A 6,183-nucleotide genomic window follows, 5' to 3' on the forward strand; every position below is an offset into this window, starting at 1 on the left:
CAAGCTAATTAACATACCATCTCCTTGGTATGCCTGTGTGGCTCAGTCGATTGAGATCCTGACTCTTGATTTCGGCTCAGGTCATGATCCCAGAGTCATAGAATCGAGCCCTTTGCAGGGCTCCAATCTGAGCGTGGATGGAGCCTGCTTGGGATTCTCTCTCTCTCAATCTCTCTCTCACTCTTTCTCTCTCTGCCCCTCCCCCACTTGAGTTCACTCTCTCTCTCTCTCTCACTAAAATTATATATATATGTATATACAATACATATATACATATATAATATATAATATATACACATATATATTATATTTGCATATATAATATAATATCACCACACATAGTTACCTTTGTGTATGTGTGTCCAAAAAAGCACCTGAAATTTACTGTCTTAAGTGTCTAGTATTCAGTGCATTGGTTTGAACTACAGTCATGATGATGTGTTTGATCTCTAAGACTTATTTGTCCTTCATAATTGAAACTTTGTACCTTCTGACTAACATCTCTGTTTTCCCCACTTCTCCTATCCTAGTACCTACCATTCTACTCTACTACTCTCCTCTCAGATTCTGTATTTTCCATGTTTTTAGATGCCACATGCAGAGGACATTATGCTAAGTGAAGTAACCCAGAGACAGAAAGAGACTGTCTCTAAGTGAGACAGGTGAGGGGGTCTTTCAGTCTTGCACAGAGCAACAGGTCTTCCAAAGTAATTGAATCTCTGGTCAAACCCTGCAGGTCAAACACAGCCTGCATTAGAATAAACCTGAAGGGTAGGAATGCCTGGGTGGCTCAGCTGGTTAAGCATTTGACTCTTGATTTCAGCTCAGCTCATGACCCTGTGAGTTCGAGCCCTGCCCTGGGCTCTGCGCTGACGGTGCAGCACCTGCTTGGGATTCTCTCTCTCTCCCTCTCTCTCTCTCTCTGCCCCTTCCCTGCTCACACTCTACCTCCCTCTAAGTAAATAAACATTAAAAAAAATTTTTTTAAACCTGAAGGTGAGGAAGGTGATGGTGAATAACCTTGAGCATATTATCAACCATGTCTCTGGTTATTGTTATGGTCCCATCAGTCATCAGTTAGCTAAAGCTTTTTTTTGAGAGAGAGAGAGAGTGAGAGAGAGAGAGAGAGAGAGAGTGAACGCTCGTGAAAGTGGGCGAGGGGCAGAGAGAGAGAGAGAGAGAGAGAGAATCTTAAGCCGGCTCTGTGCCCAGCACAGAACCCAATGCAGGGCTCCATCCCATGATCCTGGGATCATGACCTGGGTGGAAATCAAAAGTCAGGTGCTTAACCGACGGAGCCACCCAGGTGACCCAAGCTAAAGCTTTTTAGCCAAGTTCCACTTCACATACATTCCAGATGGGCATACGCTCCCCATTCCCTCTGTAATACATTCCTCCAACGCCTTCTGCCTGCTGATGCTTGCAACCGGGAGAAACACTCTTATCTGCCTGCCTACTTGGGCTACCAGCAGACAAATGTATCTCCCGTGAATCAGTTGTTTGTAGCCAAATCTGTTAGATTTATAATTGTGCTGGTAATTATAGATATAATTGTATAACTAAATCACATTAATTTTGATTAAGTGAAATAATTTGTTATAACTAAATGTTACATGGACGGGTTAAATACAAGAGCAAATGTTTATTCTATGAGAACTATGTTTAATGCCTTAGAAATAATTTTACAAAATCAAGTACTAAAAAAATTATTGTCAAATTATTGTGGCTGATGAAACTACAAGTGAGCGGGAGAGAAGTGCCTGGTGGCTCAGTAGGTTGGGCATCTGACTCTTGATCTCAGCTCAGGTCATGATCTCATGATTCATGAGATTGAACACCACATTAGGTTCTGGGCTGACAGTGTGGAGCCTGCTTGGGATTCTGTCTGTCTGTCTCTCTCTCTTTCTCTCTCTACTCCTCCTCTTTCTCTTTCTCCCTCTCTCTCAAAATAAATAAACATTAAAAAAAAAAAGCAGAAAAAACAATCCCCCAAATCTAAAAAGTATTACTGTCAGATTGCTTGCCCAAAGAGTCTTTAAATTTTCACTCCACTTTGAAGAACTCCAGACTGACTTCTTTGCTGGGTGTGATGTTTGTGCATGAAAGACAAGTCAAAAGGCTTAATTTAGCCTTTTTAAAAAAGACCTTGGGATGACAAGAAGATTAAAAAACAAATATTCATTTATAATTACTAGGTATGTATCATTCTTGAAGACCCCCCCCCCACACACACACACACCAATCTTAGTTAAAAATGCTTTCTTGGACCATCCTAGCCTTGACTGCATCACTGTATAGCCTTTGCCAACAGCCAGCATTGCCTGGCTTTTGAAATACATGGCAAGAATGCAGACAAGAATATATGAAATGTAATACCGTAAGAGCACAGGGCAGACTTTTCTTTTCATTCCTATTCTATTGATTATGTAGGTGTTCATCTTTGAGCAAGTTTGTTATTTCCTTGATTGACTTCCCACTTTATACCAGAAATAAAGCCAGCTTATGTGGACACTTATGATACAATAAATTAATATAAATGTCAAGACTTTAGGAAAATTAACTGACATTCTGAATCACAGCTTCTTCACGGTACACTAAAGAACATATGAGACACCTTCTAAAAACCCAAGCATACAGAAGGCGTCCGATAAACGTTAGCCCATTTCCTTATCTGGTCAGTAAAAAGATACATTGTTGAGACACAACTTTTATGGTAATTATGAAATTGTTCTATGCTTCTGCGTCATGCTCTGTGTTTTTAAAATAGATATACTTTCCTATATATTCTACTTAATCACACAGAACAACAATGTGGGGTAAATATAGCAGGTATAATTATTTCCTACTTGCATTTTATAAAACTGAAACAGACATGAAACTTCTAAATCAAGTTCTTCCAGAAAGTTAACGTAAGTTTATTTTTAAATAAGCCTGTTTATGAGCCTATTAGTCTCATTAACTTCTGCAACTCTATGAGATGTCTGAGGTTTTTGTTTTGTTTTGTTTAATTTCATTACTTTTCCATAATGTTCTTCTTTAGAGGCCCACAAATCATCAGCAGAAAACATAACACTTTAATTCCATGCCAATGCATGGCAAAAAGAATAAAAGATAGAAACAAAAACAAATTCCTTCTGAATGCAACTGAGAGAGAGCTTTTGTCCTTCAAGCTCATAATCCGAGATAGGGCCTGAAAATTAGAATCCACTGTACTATTCTAATTCTCCATCCTGGTTATACCCCAGACAAGGAGGATATTGGGAGTATGACTAGATTTGCCAACACATAGCCAGTGCCTGAGTAGTTAGGAAATTTCCAGATAGGCCCTATTAGTTAATCAAACCTCAGAAATATGTTGGAACTATGTTAAGAATCTGCTCACTCATGGGAGAAGCTCTTCCCCCCTTTCTTGACAGAAGAGAAACCTACTTTCAACAACTATAATTTGTACCACTGTCTTAGCTCTGGTCATATTTAATTTCCTCTTTTTGCCCCCTCCCTGCTGTGAGGCAATTGTTCTATAGATTGATTTTGGCTTAATCTGTAGCTTCATATAAGTGGAGTCACATCATATATATGCTTCATGTCTTGCTTAGTTTATTCACGTAATGTTTTTGAGATTGATCCATGTTATTGCTAGAATCAATAGCCTGTTCCTTTTTATCACCAAGTAGTGTGCCTAGTAATAATATATCATATTAATATACCATTTTAAAATACCATAATTTTCTTATCAATTCTCCTGTCAGTGGGCATTTTGCTTATTGCCTGTTATGAATATAGATTCCATGAAACTCTTACACAATGTGGACATAGGGCTTTTTATTTCTCTTGAATAAATAAGTAGGAGTAAAATTGTTGGGCATGCAATTGCATATGTTTACGTTTATTAGAAACCATCAAACGGTTTTCCTAACTGGTTGCACCATTTAACATTCTCATTAGCAATGGATAAGAGATCCAGTCATTCCGTATCTACACCCACATGTTACATCTTCCATCTTTTACAATGTTAGCTATTTGGGGCGCCTGGGTGGCTCAGTTGGTGTACCATCTGACTCCTTTTTGTTAACATTTATTTATTTTTGAGAGAGAGAGAGCAGGAGAGGGGCAGAAAGAGAGGGGAACAGAGGGTTTGATGCAGGTTCTGTGCTGACAGCCGCCAGCCCAATGCGGGGCTCAAACTCGAACTCACAGAACGCACAAACCCTAAGATCACGACCTGAGCCAAAGTCAGAAGCTCAACCAACTGAGCCACCTAGGCATCCCAAGCATCCAACTCCTGATATTGGTTCAGAACATGATCTCAGGGTCGTGGGACGGAGCCCTGCGTTGGGCTCTGCACTGAGCATGGAACCTGCTTGGAATTCTGTCTTTCCCTCTGTTCCTCTCCCCCGCTCACACACTCTCTCTCTCTAAAATAAAACAATAATAAATAAAATTAAATGTTAGCTATTCTAAATATGATAGTATTTATGATAATATGATAGTATTATGATAGTATTTATGATAATATGATAGTAAATATGATAGTAAGGGCACACTGTGGTTTTAATTCACATTCCCCTGATGATTAATATGTATATTTCCCCTTGTTTTTGACCATTCATATGTCTTTTGTGTGAAGTGTCCACTGCTGTTTTAGACTGTCTTTATTAGTGTTTTTTTAGTTATTTATATATACTAGTTATAAGTCTTTTAACAGGTATTTGTACTGTAAACATTTTCTCCCAGTTGTGGCTTCCCTCTTCATATTTTTTTAATGAGGAGATTGTAATTAAGTCCAATTTATCATTATCTATAGTTAGGTGCTTTGTGACTTATGCAAAACATCTTTGCTACCCCAGGATTGTAAGGATAGTCTCCTGGCTTAGCATTAACATTATTTATCTATTTATCTATCTATTTATTTATTTATTTTTAATGATAATTTATTTTTGAGGGAGACAGAGTGCGAGTGGGGGAGGGGCAGAGAGAGACAGGGAGATACAGAATCCAAAGCAGGTTCCAGGCTCCGAGCTGTCAGCACAGAGCCCGACGTGGGGCTCAAACTCATGAACTGTGAGATCATGACCTGAGCCGAAGTCAGACGCTTCACCAGCTGAGCCACCCAGGCACCTCTAGCATTAACATTTACAGCAGAGTTTGCCTCTCTGGACACTATTGACATTTCCGACTGGACCCACTTGAGGGGTGGGGTTGTCTTGTGTTTTGTAAGATATTTAGCAGAATCCTTGGCCTCTAGCTACTACTATATGCCTGAGGCAGGAATGGTGGCATTGGTAGCAGTTTTCGATGTCATTTTTCTTCCAGATGTGAATCTAGTAGTTCCGGATTATTTGTCAAAAAAGACCCTCCATTCCCCACTGCCTTGAATTGGCATCTTTCTTGAAAATCACCTGACCTCATTGCGTGTGTCTATTTCTCTATTCTTTATTCCACTTGTCTACTTGTTGATTTTACTCTACTTATTAAAAATTTTCGTGAATACTCTAGATTGTTTGCATCTTTAATATAAATTTAAAATTGCTGGTCAAATTCTACAGAAAGTCTGATGGCTTTTAATTGAGATTATTGCATTGAGACATTGAAACTATAAATATCTTTAAAATGTCATCTTCCAATCCAAAATGTGGCTTATTTCCTCATGTATTTGGGTTCTATACTTTCTCAGCAAAATTTACATTCTAGTTTTAAATGTAGAGGTCTTACATGTATTTTGTAAAATGTATTCCATATACTTAAAGGTTGCTGATAATATTATAAACTGTATTGTTTTAATTTATATTCAAATTGTTTGTGATTTGTGTGCTGCATTTTTAATTTTTATAAAAGGACCTCAAATCCAATAATTTCAACTTCACTCTGAAGTTCAGTAGTTCGTACATTTCTTAGGGTTTTCTACATGCTAGTCATGTGGTTTACAAAGAATGAGCTCTATTTTTTCCCAATCTTTGTGACTTTTTTTTTCCTTGCTGGTTTCACTGGACAGGACCTTCATCATAATATTGAATAGGAGTGATAAAAGTGAACATTCATGTACTCTTCTTGATTTCAGGGGGAAACTATTTAATATTTTTACCATTAAGTATAATGTTAGTTATCGATTTTCATATTCAATGAGTTCCTTTCTATTCTTAGTTCAAGTGTTAGGTTTTGCTCTAGCAAGCAGCCAAAGATACC

Source organism: Leopardus geoffroyi, chromosome B1 (genome assembly GCF_018350155.1).
Source record: "Leopardus geoffroyi isolate Oge1 chromosome B1, O.geoffroyi_Oge1_pat1.0, whole genome shotgun sequence".
Lineage (NCBI taxonomy): Eukaryota > Metazoa > Chordata > Mammalia > Carnivora > Felidae > Leopardus > Leopardus geoffroyi.